The following is a 17715-nucleotide window of genomic DNA, read 5'->3' as shown; positions in this document are numbered from 1 at the left end:
AGCTCGTGTTTCTTCCAGTCCAGGGTTTCTCATGATGTACTCTGCATACAAGTTACATAAACAGGGTGACAATATACAGCCTTGACGTATTCCTTTTCCTATTTGGAACCCGTCTATTGTTCCATATCCAGTTCTAACTGTTGCTTCCTGACTTGCATACAAATTTCTCAAGAGGCAGATCAGGTGGTTTGGTATTCCCATCACTTTCAGAATTTTCCACAGTTTATTGTGATCCACACAGTCAAAGGCTTTGGCCTAGTCAAGAAAGCAGAAATAGATGTTTTTTTGGAACTCTCTTGCTTTTTCGATGATCCAGCAGATGTTGGCCATTTGGTCTCTGGTTCCTCTGCCTTTTCTAAAACCAGCTTGAACATCAGGAATTTCACGGTTCACATATTGCTGAAGCCTGGGTTGGAGAATTTTGACCATTACTTTACTAGCATGTGAGATGAGTGCAATTGTGCGGTAGTTTGAGCATTCTTTGGCATTGCCTTTCTTTAGGATTGCAATGAAAACTGACCTTTTCCAGTCCTGTGGCCACTGCTGAGTCTTCCAAATTTGCTGGCATATTGAGTGTAACACTTTCACATCATCATCTTTCAGGATTTGGAATAGCTCCACTGGAATTCCATCACCTCCACTAGCTTTGTTCGTAATGATGCTTTCTAAGGCCCACTTGACTTCACATTCCAGGATGTCTGGCTCTAGGTCAGTGATCACACCATCGTGATTATCTGGGTCATGAAGATCTTTTTTGTATAGTTCTTCTGTGTATTCTTGCCATCTCTTCTTAATATCTTCTGCCTCTGTTAGGTCCATACCATTTCTGTCCTTTATCAAGCTCATCTTTACATGAAATGTTCCTTTGGTATTTTCCTTCAAGAAAATCACATCTAATTTATTGAAGAGATTCCCTAGTCTTTCCCATTCTGTTGTTTTCCTCTATTTCTTTGCATTGATCACTGAAGAAGGCTTTCTTATCTCTTCTTGCTATTCTTTGGAACTCTGCATTCAGATGTTTATATCTTTCCTTTTCTCCTTTGCTTTTCGCTTCTCTTCTTTTCACAGCTGTTTGTAAGGCCTCACCAGACAGCCATTTTGCTTTTTTGCATTTCTTTTCTATGGGAATGGTCTTGATTCCTGTCTCCTGTACAAGGTCACGAACCTCAGTCCATAGTTCATCAGGCACTCTATCTATCAGATCTAGGCCCTTAAATCTATTTCTCACTGCCAGTGTATAATCATAAGGGATTTGATTTAGGTCATACCTGAATGGTCTAGTGGTTTTCCCTACTTTCTTCAATTTCAGTCTGAATTTGGCAATAAGGACTTCATGATCTGAGCCACAGTCAGCTCCTGGTCTTGTTTTTGCTGACTGTATAGAGCTTCTCCATCTTTGGCTGCAAAGAATATAATCAATCTGATTTTGGTGTTGACCATCTGGTGATGTCCTTGTATAGAGTCTTCTCTTGTGTTGTTGGAAAAGGGTGTTTGTTATGACCAGTGCATTTTTTTTGGCAAAACTCTATTAGTCTTTGCCCTGCTTCATTCCGTATTCCAAGGCCAAATTTGCCTGTTACTCCAGGTGTTTCTTGACTTCCTACTTTTGCATTCCAGTCCCCTATAATGAAAAGCACATCTTTTTTGGGTGTTTGTTCTAAAAGGTCTTGTAGGTCTTCATACAACTGTTCAACTTCAGCTTCTTCAGCGTTACTGGTTGGGGCATAGACTTGGATTACTGTGATATTGAATGGTTTGCCTTGGAAACGAACAGAGATCATTCTGTTGTTTTTGAGATTGCATCCAAGTACTGCATTTCGGACTCTTTTGTTTACCATGATGGCCACTCCATTTCTTCTCAGGGATTCCTGCCCACAGTAGTAGATATAATGGTCATCTGAGTTAAATTCACACATTCCATTCCATTCCAGTTTGCTGATTCCTAGAATGTCGACATTCACTCTTGCCATCTCTTGTTTGACCACTTCCAATTTGCCTTGATTCATGGACCTGACATTCCAGGTTCCTATGCAATATCACTCTTTACAGCATCGGACCTTGCTTCTATCACCAGTCACATCCACAGCTGGGTATTGTTTTTGCTTTGGCTCCATCCCTTCATTCTTTCTGGAGTTCTTTCTCCACTGATCTCCAGTAGCATATTGGGCACTTACTGACCTGGGGAGTTTCTCCTTCAGTATCCTATCATTTTGCCTTTTCATACTGTTCATGGGGTTCTCAAGGCAAGAATACTGAAGTGGTTTGCCATTCCCTTCTCCAGTGGACCACATTCTGTCAAATCTCTCCACCATGACCTGCCCGTCTTGGGTTGCCCCACGGGCATGGCTTAGTTTCACTGAGTTAGACAAGGCTGTGGTCCTAGTGTGATTAGATTGACTAGTTTTCTGTGAGTATGCTTTCAGTTTGTTTGCCCTCTGATGCCCTCTTGCAACACCTATCTTCTTACTTGGGTTTCTCTTACCTTGGGCGTGGGGTGTCTCTTCACGGCTGCTCCAGCAAAGTGCAGCCATTGCTCCTTACCTTGGATGAGGGGTATCTCCTCACTGCCACCCTTCCTGACCTTCAATGTGGGATAGCTCCTCTAGGCCCTCCTGCGCCCACGCAGCCACGGCTCCTTAAGCCCTATAAGTATATATAAATAAGAAAAAATATTTTTTATCTACCACAAGATATATTCTTCATAGTTTTGTCATGATATTTAAGTTATAAATGTCAAAGAAGAAGAGTAAACATTACCTGAATATTTTGCATGCTTCTCTGGGGAAGGGGTTATTATATTCTCAGTTGTATTACATTGTCATTCCTCTTTATCTGGAGATTCCTTATGGGTCAAGGAGATGTGTATGGGCTTTAATGTGAGAAGAGGTAGTCTATGATCAGTTTTATGTATCATGTTGGCAAGGCTGAGGTCTCCAGTTTTCCAAATACTAGTCTAGGTGATACTGTGAAGGCATTTTGCAAAGATGATTAAAGTCCAAATCAACTGACTCTAAGTGAGATTATTATTCTAAATAATCTAGGTGGACCTGATTCTATCACTTAAAGGCCGTAAGAACTGATTGAGGCTTCAGTGAAGAATGAATTCTGATTGTAGATTGCAGCTTTAGGTGATGCCAGAGAGTTCCAGTTTACATTTCCTGACATTCCTGACAAATCTGACTAGTACCAGTTCCAGCAATCATGTGAGACCATTCATAATATATGATGATCTCATACTGGTTTTCTGTCTCTGATTGGTCCATGAGTGATACGTATTCAGTGACCAAAAGTGGTATACTAGCCAAGTATAACCAAATATAGAAGGAAAGTTACCAACAATTATGTATAAGCATATAGGCTAAGTAGAAACATAAACTGACAATTTGAAGGACGATTTCCTGTTGCATATTGAAATCTGAAGCAACATATTAAAATGAATTCCTTAAAGACATTAGATAAAACATAATCTGCAATTTCTAACAGGCAAAAGGAATAGAAAATATATTGATGATTATTTTCTGTATTAAATGAGTCAGACTATTTCTGTTTTCAAAGAAAAAATTCCCCTTGTGCAGGTATGTGTTTAATCCCTTAAGCGAGTTAATGAGATCTTTATAATTCAGTTTTTCCTGTTTTCTAATGTACTCCGAATTTTACTAATTGTATATTAATATTTAAATGACATAAAACTTATGAAAAAATTTAGAAACAGGCTTTTAATATGTTAAATCTTTTGAAACTGATGGAATATGTTAAACTGTATATTGTGGATTTTTGTCATTTCTCTTTAGTTATAGACATGATAATGAACAATAAACTTTGGTGGGAAAAATATAGATGTTTATGTATTATTTAACACATCTTTATTAAGGGAGGAGATTATTTTGATACATCTCCCCACCCTAAGTAAAGAAAGAAATCTACCAATAATTTAGTAGAATAAATCAAAAAATAAACTTTTTACCATGTATATTCTGTATGGATTTACTTCTAAAAACTTTAACTTTTCTGAAGAAAAAACATGTGTTGGCAGATAGGCTCTCATGTTATTCATTACTAAGAAAAATGTATAAAAGGGTATAGATGCAAAGTTACTTCTTTAGTGTTTAAGTGTCTCTATTTCATTTGGATGATTAACATTTTTGGTTTCCAAAATTAGTTACTATCATGAGATTCATCTTCCCTGTCATATGTGAAGCATTCTGATTCACCTGATTTTAAAGAAACAAATGGTAAAAATAGATTATTTTTCATTCATGTATATATATTTATGTACATATTATTTTTTGGTCTATTATGAACTGCATTCTCACAGTCTCCAGTGTCAGCAACACTTTGATTCTCTTAATTTGGTTCCAGACTTGCCTAGATAAATGCGTTTTCTTATACATTCCATAAATTGACACATTGAATTTCTAGAATAAAATGGCTCTTTACTATGAAGTTTAGAATCTTTAATGTTTGATCAACTTTTAATGTTTGATCAGGGGCCATCTTATCACACTCAAATTGCCAGATGTGTTACAGAAGGACCAAGTGACAAAGATAAAACTTAACAGACTTCATCCTTTAATTGAAGATATTAAATGCAACAACTAGCTATTCAGTAGTGTACTGCTATATTTGATCAGCATACATATTAATGTATACAATGTAGATTAATGCAAATTTCCTGGAGGTTGCTTTTATAAATACTCTGAGGATATACAACTTATTTTCTCATTTTTACATCAATATGGAGAAAAAAATAATAAAGTTTAAAATTATTGCAGTAAGTGTTAAAAATAAATATTTAGTTCACTGAATCTTTTAAAAAATATGTATAAAAATATAACACCTTGTTAGATTATGGGCTAGACGTTTAGAGAAGATATTTTATTCCCTTAAGTCCACAAAGCTACTAAATGGTTTAAACAGAATTTATAATCAATTTTTCTGTGATACCATGGAATAAATTCTTGAATGTTATTGGACTTTTTTAGTATAAACATAAATAGTTTACACACTAATTTCTTAAAAATCAAATGGCAAGAGCAAAAAAAGGCAACTGTTAGCTGGGAGTAAGGGAAGGAATGAGTCTAAATGAATGGGTCTCTCCCTTCTCCCTGCCCCCATTGCATGAAAGCAAAAGTACACGTGCGCACACACATGTGCGTGCATGCCCACACACACACAATCCCAGACAGTTTTTAAAGTATTAATTTTAGTATTTGCTTTGCTCTGTTTAACATTAAAGATATGTGTGTGCTCACTCAGTCATATATAACTCTTTGTGATCCCATGAACTGCAGCCTGCCAGGCTGCTCTGTCATGAAATTTTCCAGGCAAGAATACTGGAGTGTGTTGCCCTTTCCTAGTCCAAAGGATCTTCCTGACCCAGGGATTGAATTCCTCTCTTGACTCTCCTGCATTGGCAGGTGGATTCTTTATCACTGAACCACTTGGGAAGCCCAAAATACGTACCACAGGGTCAAAAATCAGATGTGAAAAACAAAGGTAAAATAATTTATCTATAAAAACTATTTGGATAAATCTCCAATAGCACAAAGATACTTTTTAATTTAATATTAAATATGTAGAAATGAATGAAACAATCAGGCAGGTGAGTAATGAAGTTTGATTTCTGCTAGTAAATCACTTTTCCTGAAGTTTAATTCCAAAAATTACATTGTTATATACCAATATGAAGAGAAGATTTAGGACAAAAATTATATGCACATTCTGTTCTATTGGCTATAATGTGTTGTAAATAAGAAATAGAAACATCACAATGCTATGTACCATGTAAGTACATCCTGAAGAAATAAAATCATTAGTTATTATGCTTAATTTAGACAATATATTAACATTAAACAGCACTTCAAAAAAAGAGATAGACTATCTTAAGGGACATAAAATTTAAATAGATACTAATATATAATAAAATACTTTGGTCACCTCAAATGCGAAGGGTTGACTCATTGGAAAAGACCCTGATGCTGGGAGGGATTAGGGGCAGGAGGAGAAGGGGATGACAGAGGATGAGATGGCTGGATGGCATCACTGACTCGATGCACATGAGTTTGGGTGAACTCTGGGAGTTGGTGATGGACAGGAAGGCCTGGTGTGCTGTGATTCATGGGGTCGCAAAGAGTCGGACACAACTGAGCGACTGAACTGAACTGAATATATCCACACTACAAGGATATAAAAATTAATAAAAAAGACATTATTTCCCATAGACTCCTACCTACCATAGCAGGGAAGAAATCATTTGAAAGGAAAACAGAATCAACAGGAGGAAAAAGACAATGAGCATTAATTTAATATAGTTTTAAAGACATTTTTAAAAAATTTTAAAGGAATGAAATAATTTACTGAATCAAGAATACAAGAAATAGTAGAGAAAGAAACTAGGGCTAGAATAAATAGGATAATTATTGTGTCTCATTTAAGTATAGATAAATTTCATGCTTTCCTAAACAGGTTCAACTATTTTAAGCCTAATATTTTATCAAAAATATTGGAGAATATTTTGAAATACTAAGTAAAGCTGAATTTAAAGAGCATTAGAATAGTAGTAATTTTTCAACATGCTTTTTAAGTTTCAGGCTGAGTTACAGAAGATGATGATGTTTTCAGCCTGTAAATTAATGTTATTTTACTCCAGTCTTCACCATGAGTTCTTATTTCTCAATTTTTTGACAAATACATCACTAGTATACATGCTGAGAGGGATGTCTGTGAAAATGGTGAAGACATCTGAAAATTCTCTCCTGTAACAATGACAGGAAAAACTGGCAAAAACAGTCAGCTAGTCCAGAACTCTGGAAATCAGCCAAAGTATTTAAAAAAGTAGAAAATGTTTATTCTGAAACACAGTAATTCCAACATTAACAGTGTTTTGTGTGATGAGTTAGTTCGCCCTGTTTCTTTTCTTCAAGACTCACTGCTGTAATGGCTTTGAAAACCAGCAGCCAGGTAGCCACTGAAAGTGGAAAGAACAGTGTTTAGGCTTCTTCAATTAGATATGTTGAACTACATAAAAATTAAAAATATTTTGCCTCATAACACTCTGAACTGAACTGATAGCACTATTAATAGTGAAAGGGCAACAAACCAAATAGTAGAAAATGTTTGCAAATCATATTCAATGAGGGGTTCATATCAGGAATATGTAAAGAACTCCTAAAATTCAATAGCAGCAACAACATAAATCAAAAATAGTCAAAGTATTTGACTAAACATTTATCTGACTGTGACATACATATGGCCTGTAGCAAAGAAAAAGATGTGTATCACCAGTCATTAGAGAAATGCAAATTTCTCCAAACCACCACGACATTCCACTTTATGCTCCTTAGGAAAGCAATGACAGAAAATCTTTTAACTATCTCCGTAGTCTTTCCTTTTTTGTAGCATTATATAATTGGAATCAAGTAGTGTGTATCCTTCTTATATTGGCTTGCTTTACTTAGTAGTATGTATCTAAAGTACCTCTCTGTCTTTTCACAGCTTGATAGCTCATTTCTTTTTAATGCTGGGAAATATTTTATATTGTGGATGTAAGAAAATTTCTCTATTCACCTACTAAAGGATATATTGATTTCTTCTAAGTTTTGGTAATTATTTTTAAAGCTGTTATAAACATTCACTTACAGGCTTTTGTGTAGACACAAATTTTAAGCACATTTGGGCAAATAGCAAGGAGCACAATTTCTGGATTGGTATATCTAGTTTTGTGAAACTGCCAAACTTTTAAGGTGTTTGGTATCATTTTGCATTCCCACCAATAATGAATGGTGGATTTCCCTTGTAGTTCAATTGGTAAAGAATCGGCCTGCAGTGCAGGAGACCCAGGTTCAATCCCTGGGTCAAGAAGATCCCCTGGAGAAGGAAATGGCAACAGACTCTGGTATCCTTGCCAGGAAAATCTAATGGACAGAGAAGCCTGGTGGGCTGCAGTCCATGGGTTGGCAAAGACTGAGTGACTAACACACAATGATAAATGAGAGTTTCAATTGCTACACATGAATTATAATTTTCAGTTGTCTCATTCCCTTACTTTGTACCTTGAAGACTTGAGGTTTTTATGGAAGCATTAAATTGGTGGTCAAGTTTAGTTCACATTTACTTCTTCCCATTTTCTGGGGCAGTGAAAAGTAGTATCTTGCTCCTTCAATATCCCTTCCCTCTTGAACCACTTCCCACCTTCCCCCTTCCCACCCTTCTAGGTAGTCACAGAGCACCAAGCTGAGCTCCCTGGGCTATACAGCAGCTTCCCACTACCTATCTATTTCACACATAAAAGTGAAGTGAAATCGCTTAGTCATGTCCGACTCTTTGCAACCCCATGGACTGTAGCCTACCAGGCTCCTCGGTCCATGGAATTCTCCAGGCAGGAATACTGGAGTGGGTTGCCATTTCCTTCTCCAGGGGACCTTCCCGACCCAGGGATCAAACCCGGGTCTCCTGCATTGTAGGCAGATGCTTTACCATTTGAGCTACCAGGGAAGCCCAATTTTACACATAGCAGTGAATATATGTCAATGCTACTCTCAATTTGTCCCACCCCCTCCTTTCCCCAGTATCCACAATTCTGGTCTCTACATCTGATTCTCTATTTCTGCCCTTCAAGCAGGTTCATCAGTACCATTATTTTTTTAGATTCCATATATATGTTTTAATATGATATTTGTTTTCCTCTCTCCGACTTACTTCACTCTTGTATCGCAGACTCTGGTTTCATCTGCCTCACTACAACTGATGCAAATGGCTGAGTAATATTCCACTGTATATAGGAACCACAACTTCTTTATTTGTTGAATTAGAGCACTTCCTAACAGCATACTCAAAAGAAAACTCAAAATGGATTAATAACCTAGATGCAAGTCCAGAAACTTTAAAACTTTTAGAGGAAAACATAAGCAGAACACTCTGACATAAATGCAGCAAAATCTGCTTTATCTAACCTCCTAGAGTAATGGAAGTAAAACCAAAATTAAATGAGACCTAATTAAGCAATTATATGTTTGAAAGTCAAAGTTTTATATATTAAAATCTTATTTAGAGAAAAGAATCTGAGGCTTAGAATTTTTTCATTATTTTCCAACTTTATTTCCCAATAATTTATTATTAGAAAGTAATAGCAAATGATTTTATTTTCTGGATAAATAAGAATTAGTATAGCATCCAGAAGAGTTAAAATTTGAAAGAGGAACTATAATATTCTGATGGTAGAGGGGTGTGCCTGGTTTAAATTCACATGTATAATCAAAAATCTTTATAATACTGTGGAACCACATTGTTGCTAGATATTAATTATTCATTTTCTTGTCCAAATGCTCTAAAAATTTTGAGCACCTACAATGTTAAAACAATGTACACTTATTCTTCAAATCTTAGAGCATTTAGCACAGAGTTCAATTTGTAGTGTTCAATATAAATTATGAGTTAATGAAGTGGCTTATAAATTCAATTATAGAACAGTAGCAAGGTGATTTAATGAATATTTGGCACCTCACATACTCAACTGGAGAAAAGTGTCTGCTTCTACAGTGTTTTATCATCATAGATTATATACATATGTGTGTGTATATGCATATATTACATTTATATACATAACATATATTTATACTTATGATACAAATGTCAATGTAAATGTAGAGTGAAAACTGCTATATATGGAGACAAGAAAGGAGTGTTTATAGCATTTTGAGGCTGTAATGGAACTTATATTGAGGGATTCTGCTGAGTCCATAGTTCTAAGAGGGCTTCTTTCCTGCTGAGCAAGCAGTGCTTGGTGCATGCATGACTGAACTTCCTGAATAAGTGTAGCATCCTGCAGCTGTGAGTCACGGCGGTGTTCAGAGGCCTCAATCTTTGTTGATTCGAGCATCATTCATGGAAAAACTGCTCCAGTTGATTTATCGCTCTTTGTCCAGTTCCAGATTATTTTATGAATACATGTCACAAAAATCAAATAAATAAATATTATTTTGGTATTAGAAGTAAGAACTTTTATACTAAAACTGTAGTTTCAGTGATTATTCTTAGGGGAAAGAAAACTGAAAAATAGCTTTTCCCTACTTTTCAGCCTTTTGCAGATTTTGAGAATCAAAGCAGTTTTCATGTTCTGTATTTTTTTGCAGCGATTTTTGCAATAGAAGAAAGTAAAAGCATCTGCTGAGATTCTTTGCCCCCCTGGGATTGAGGAAAATAGGAAAAATATAAAGGCAATGATAAATGGATTTGAAAAGTATATTTTGTGATTTTTTTCTTTAAAGGAATTAGTATGTATTTGTTAAGTATTTATGAGTTCTTTTTAAAAAATTATTATTATTATTATTTTACTTTACAATATTGTATTGGTTTTGCCATACATCAACATGCATTCGCCACGGATGTACATGTGTTCCCCATCCTGAACCCCCTTCCCACCTCCCTCCCCATACCATCCCTCTGGGTCATCCCAGTGCACCAGCCCCAAGCTTCCTGTATCCTGCATCCAACCTGGATTGGTGATTCGTTTCTTATATGATCTTATACATGTTTTAATGTCATTCTCCCAAATCATCCCCCACCCCCCGTCCCACAGAGTCCAAAAGACTGTTCTATATAAGGTGAAAAGACATCCTTCAGAATGGGAGAATATAATAGCAAATGAAGCAACTGACAAACAACTAATCTCAAAAATATGAGTTCCTAATAGAAAGGTGTTTTACTGAAAAAAAAAATTTATGAACAGAATATTCAGGTGATTTCTAGGTCAGTACATTTAGAAATACCTGATGGACCTAATTGGATGTATTTTTTCTTTGCTAATATTAACAATTTACTTTTTATTGTAGAGAAATAAATGGTATGACCATTTACCAAATATAATATCTATTTTCTTCCAGTTGGTACACAAGAATTATTGATTAATATATCCAAAAGGTTTAGTAGGCATTTGGGGTTCACTTTGTTCCTCTATAGTGAATATCCTCAAAGCTCAGTTGTCCTCTTATCTTAGTGAACTGGGTATATTTTTTTAACTCATCCTATAGTATCACCCTATAGTATCCCATGGACAAAGGAGCCTGGCAGGCTACAGTCCATGGGGTTGCATGGGCCGGACACAACTTAGTGACTAAACCACCACCATGGTATCACCTGTGCTATCTTCAAGTACAAATATAATTTCCTTCCCCAGGTCTCACTCCTTTAAACTTGCTTTCAACATTCAGTGATGCTCATTAGTCATCACAGTTTATCTTTGGCCACCCTCCATATTAATAACATCTTTAATTTCTCTATCACTGTCACTTTGTTGTATTTCCTTTACTCACATCAGTTATTTGCATTCACTAAATACCTGAGAAATTTTCCTTATCGTAAATGTGCCTTTATTTCTCTAAATAAAGCAGGTCTCCTTTTTAAATTTGACTCAACATTTCTTGGCTAAGGTAAGACATGACTACTTGGATGTCACAACTTCCTCAAAACAACATACATAAAATTGAATGTATTTTATACCCTACCTCTACCATTAGGCTGTGAATTTTAAATCATTGTAACTAGACTCAGACACATCTTTATGAATCAAAATAGGAACCATTACAAGCAACAAAGTTTTGCCAAGAAATGTTTGTTTATTCCTGAAGTGTAAAAATCCATGTGTCAGCATTTAAAGAACTCTTGGAAAGCATTTTCTGCCCCCTGCTGGTTGTGGAAGAGTTTTCCCTGAAAAAAATTTTTGAAAAAAATTGTCAAGATGCTTGATGAAGTGGTAGTCAGTTGGCAAGAGGTCAGGTGAATATGGCAGATGAGGCAAAATTTCATAGCCCAATTTGTTCACCTTTTGAAGCATTGATTGTGCATTATGTGGCTGGTCATTGTCGTAGAGAAGTATTGGGCCCATTCTGTTCACTAATGCTAGCCCCAGGCCTTGCAGATTTTGGTGCATCTCATTGACTTGGTGAGCATACTTCTCAAATGTAAACCAGGATTCAGAAAGCTGTAGTGGATCAGATAGAGAGCAGACCACCAAACAGTGACCATGATCTTCCTTGGTGTAAGTTTGGCTTCAGGAAATGCTTTGGAACTTCTTCTCAGTCCAGCCACTGAGATGGTTATTACTGGTTGTTGGATAAAGTCCACTTTTCATTGCACATCCCAATCTGATCAAGACATGGTTCATTGTTGTTGCATACCAAAAAAGAAGATGACAATTCAAAATGATGATTATTTTTTTAATCAGCTCCTGAAGCTCCCACTTGTTGAGCTCTTTCACCTTTCCAATTTACTTCAAAGGCCAAATGACTCTAAAATGGCTAATGTTGAGTTCTTTGGCAACTAGTAGTTGTAAGAAAATCAGATTTGATGGTGGCTCTCAGTTGATCATTTTCAACTTCAGATGATTGGCCACTGCACTTCTCATCTTCAAGACTCTCATCTCTTTTGCAAAACACTTGAATCACCACTGTACTGTACATTAATTAGCAGTTCCTGGGCCAAATGCACTGTTAATGTTGTGAGGTTTATCTGCTGCTTTACAACCCATTTTGAACTCAGAAAAATCACTTAGATTTTCTGTTTGTCTAACATCATTTCTATAGTCTAATATGTATGTGTGTATATATATATATATGCATATATATATAAACAGCAAATAATAAGTCATTAGTAAAAAATGATAAAGCAAGAAATGTGCATTAAGATGATATATAATATAACCACATTTATTTAAGAATGTATTCTAATATCAAATGGCAAAATTAAAAACACAAAAACAGAATTTTTACACCAACCTAATATGTTTTAGGTCAACAAAAACAAGACCAGGACGTGACTGTGGCTCAGATCGTGAACTCCTTATTGCCAAATTCAGACTTAAATTGAAGAAAGTAGGGAAAACCACTAGACCATTCAGGTATGACCTAAATCAAATCCATTATGATTATACAGTGGAAGTGAGAAATAGATTTAAAGGACTAGATCTGATAGAGAGAGTGCCTGATGAACTATGGACGGAGGTTTGTGACATTGTACAGGAGACAGGGATCAAGACCATCCCCATGGAAAAGAAATGGAAAGAAGCAAAATGGCTGCCTGAGGAGGCCTTACAAAGAGCTGTGAAAAGAAAAGAAGTGAAAAACAAAGGAGAAAGGAAAGATATAAACATCTGAATGCAGAATTCCAAAGAATAGCAAGGAGAGATAAGAAAGCCTTCCTCAGCGATCAATGCAAAGAAGTAGAGAAAAGCAACAGAATGCGAAAGACTAGAGATCTCTTCAGGAAAATTAGAGATACCAAGGGAACATTTCATGCAAAGATGGGCTCGATAAAAGACAGAAATGGTATGGACCTAACAGAAGCAGAAGATATTAAGAAGAGGTGGCAAGAATACACAGAAGAACAGTACAAGAAACATTCACGACCAAGATGATCACAATGGTGTGATCACTCGCCTAAAGCCAGACATCCTGGAATGTGAAGTCAAGTGGGCCTTAGAAAGCATCACTATGAATAAAGCTAGTGGAGGTGATGGAATTCCAGTTGAGCTATTTCAAATCCTGAACGATGATGCTGTGAAAGTGCTGCACTCAAAATGTCAGCAAATTTGGAAAACTCAGCAGTGGCCACAGGACTGGAAAAGGTCAGTTTTCATTCCAATCCCAAAGAAAGGCAATGCCAAAGAATGCTCAAACTACCACACAATTGCACTCATCTCACATGCTAATAAAATAATGCTCAAAATTCTCCAACCCAGGCTTCAGCAATACATGAACCGTGAACTTCCCGATGTTCAAGCTGGTTTTAGAAAAGGCAAAGGAACCAGAAATCAAATTGCCAACATCTGTTGGATCATGGCAAAAGCAACAGAGTTCCAGAAAAACATCTATTTCTGCTTTCTTGACTATACCAAAGCCTTTGACTGTGGGGATCACAATAAACTGTGGAAAATGTTGAAAGAGATGGGAATACCAGACCACCTGACCTGCCTCATGAGAAACCTATATGCAGGTCAGGAAGCAGCAGTTAGAACTGGACATGGAACAAAAGATTGGTTCCAAATAGGAAAAGGAGTACATCAAGGCTGTATATTATCACCCAGCTTATTTAATTTATATGCAGAGTACTTCATGAGAAATGCTGGGCTGGAGGAAGCACAAGCTGGAATCAAGATTGCTGGGAGAAATATCAATAACCTCAGATATGCAGATGACACCACCCTTATGGCAGAAAGCCTCTTGATGAAAGTGAAAGTGGAGAGTGAAAAAGTTGGCTTAAAGCTCAACATTCAGAAAACGAAGATCATGGCATCCAGTCCCATCACTTCATGGGAAATAGATGGGGAAACAGTGGAAATGGTGTCAGACTTTATTTTTGGGGGGCTCCAAAATCACTGCAGATGGTGACTGCAGCCATGAAATTAAAAGACGCTTACTCCTTGGAAGGAAAGTTATGACCAACCTAGACAGCATATTCAAAAGCAGAGACATTACTTTGCCAACAAAGGTCCATCTAGTCAAGGCTATGGTTTTTACAGTGGTCATGTATAGATGTGAGAGTTGGACTGTGAAGAAGGCTGAGCGCTGAAGAATTGATGGTTTTGAACTGTTGTGTTGGAGAAGACTCTTGAGAGTCCCTTGGAGTGCAAGGAGATCCAACCAGTCCATTCTGAAGGAGATAAGCCCTGGGATTTCTTTGGAAGGAATGATGGTAAAACTGAAACTCCAGTACTTTGGCCACCTTATGCGAAGAGTTGACTCATTGGAAAAGACTCTGATGCTGGGAGTGATTGGGGGCATGAGGAGAAGGGGACGACTGAGGATGAGATGGCTGGATGGCATCATTGATTCGATGGACTTGAGTCTCAGTGAACTCCGGGTGTTGGTGATGGACAGGGAGGCTTGGCATGCTGCCATTCATGGAGTCACAAAGAGTCAGATATGACTGAGTGACTGAACTGAACTGAACTGAACTGAACTGATACTGGTGAGTGAAATGTACAAAAATGTTTAAAATATTCTTAAAATGACTCATGGCTCTAGAATTCTTAGGGATTCTGATTCCATGTTTCTGACTCCCAAGGATTAACCCTCTCAGCAAATGGGAAATAGTACATTACAATGTGTGAAGTTCTAAATTTTGATTGACTCTGTTAGTGTACATTTATCTTTGCACTTGAGAAAAATCCAACAAAATCTAAAATCAAGCAGAGATTGAATAATTTCAGTTCTATAATTGCTGTATTTCTGGTATTATCTATTAGTAACAATGTTTTACTCATTCTTTTTTCAAGGTACTGTAGAATTTTGCTCTTCTAAATCTAAGGAAAATGCCATCACTGCTAGCACAGGAAAACTTGTTTCCTTAGTCTCTACTTCCTCTGTTTGACACTTACCTCTTATGCTGTCTTTGTAAGTGAATATTTTATTTCTTTATTCCTTGTATTAATAATTATTTTAGGCCTCTTTTAAAATGCAAATAATCCCTCTAACTTTTAACAAATGATTTTTTCCCTCATTTCTGTCTTTCAAGTCTCACAAATCATCTTATGCCCACAATAATTTGGAACAATTAAAAAAGTGGAATTCTATTTTAATTAGGCTTATACCATATGAACCCACCACAATTAAATATCAGGTTAGTATTCACACATACTATTTTAACTACATTTAATATATATTCCAAATAAATATATTCACAAAATCAAATTTTCATAAATGAAATATCTATTCTTATACCTGAGAACACAGCAATCATTTCCAAATTGGATGGGAAGTATTTTTTTACCGTCTTGAGTTTTTTCCTCTTCAAGCTGTGGAATTCCTCCTTTAATATACTGTAACTTAATACTGAGATACATGGTTAACTGAACATAAACTATTATGGATGTGATAAGAAACAGGAGAGGAGAAAAAATATTATGTAGAAATTATCTCAAACTAATTTTTTTAAAAATTCTTACACCTATTAAAATTCTCAGTTCTGAACTGGATCACATTGTTGTTCAGTTCAGTTCCATTCAGTCGCTCAGTTGTGTCCGACTCTTTGCGACCCCATGAATTGCAGCACGCCAGGCCTCCCTGTCCATCACCAACTCCCGGAGTTCACTCAGACTCACGTCCATCGAGTCAGTGATGCCATCCAGCCATCTCATCCTTGGTCATCCCCTTCTCCTCCTGCCCCCAATCACTCCCAGCATCAGAGTCTTTTCCAATTGGAGCCCCCAAAAATGAAGTCTGATACCGCTTCCACTGTTTCCCCATCTATTTCCCATGAAGTGGTGGGATCGGATGCCATGATCTTCATTTTCTGAATGTTGAGCTTTAAGCCAACTTTTTCACTCTCCACTTTCACTTTCATCAAGAGGCTTTGTAGTTCCTCTTCACTTTCTGCCATAAGGGTGGTGTCATCTGCATATCTGAGGTTATTGATATTTCTCCTGGCAATCTTGATTCCAGCTTATGTTTCTTCCAGTCCAGCATTTCTCATGATGTACTCTGCATAGAAGTTAAATAAGCAGGGTGACATTTTACAGCCCTGATGTACTCCTTTTCCTATTTGGAACCTGTCTGTTGTTCCATGTCCAGTTCTAACTGTTGCTTCCTGACATTGTAGCTACTTGTAAATCTGTTTAGTGAGCTCATTGCAATAAACTCAACCCAATCCAGCTAATGTCCTTTCCACAGTGATCCTCAGTTTGAAATTGCATCCCTGTGTGTTCCCAAGTTTCTGTTACTGTTTGCTATGTGTCACATCTTATGGGTCGTACTTTGTCACGCACACACTAACTTATTTTTAACTTGAGTCTAATGATAGATGCAGACAATAGAAAGTAGAAGAGTATTAATAAACCAAATAATTGCAATAAAATGTTCCCATTTTTATCCTTGCAACCTGGGAATATGTCACCTCTTTATGATAAAAGCGACTTTGTAAGTTATGACTAAGCTAAGAAACAAGATGAAAGTTTATCCTGGGTTATCTGGGTGAGTCTAAGAAGGGCCAAAATCAGATAAGGATTTCATTGTCACCTGGTGATGATGAAAATGGAGTAAGAGTTTGGAAGATGCCACACTGCTGTCTCTGAAAATGGAGAAAGAATCCCCAAGCCAAGAAGTATGAGAGCCCTCTAGAAGGTGGGCTTCCTTGGTAACTCAGCTGGTAAAGAATCTTCCTACAATGCAGAAGACCCCAGTTTGACTCCTGGGTCAGAAAGATCCCTGGAGAAGGGATAGGCTATCCATTCTAGTATTCTTGATTTTTCCTGGTGCCTCAGTTGGTAAAAATCCATCTGCAATGTGAGAGACTTGGGTTTGATCTCTGGGTTGGAAAGATCCCCTGGTGGAGGGCATGGCAACCCACTCCAGTATTCTTGCTTGGAGACTCCCCATAGACAGAGGAGCCTGGTAGACTACATCTGTGAGGTCACTAAGAATTGGACTCAACTGAGCAACTAAGTACACACACACACTAGAAGGTGAAAAAGATAAGGAAACAAATTCTCTCCTAGTACTCAGCAGAAATTGTTTTAGTTTGTTTATAAAAGCAATAGGAAAGGAAGTGGATAAATCCTGAAGGTCATCAGTGTCTAATAAAGCAATTATTTCAGAGGAAGCTATAGATTTTGAGGCAAGGGAAGATCAACCTCCCTGTAGAAGGTGTAAAGAGATATTTCCACAGTTGAAGGAGGATCAGAACAGTTTAGAAGTTTAAGTTCCATGGGATTTAACTATAGGTGCA

This window comes from Bos javanicus, chromosome 20 (genome assembly GCF_032452875.1).
Source record: "Bos javanicus breed banteng chromosome 20, ARS-OSU_banteng_1.0, whole genome shotgun sequence".
Lineage (NCBI taxonomy): Eukaryota > Metazoa > Chordata > Mammalia > Artiodactyla > Bovidae > Bos > Bos javanicus.
Note: the sequence above shows the minus strand (reverse complement) of the source record.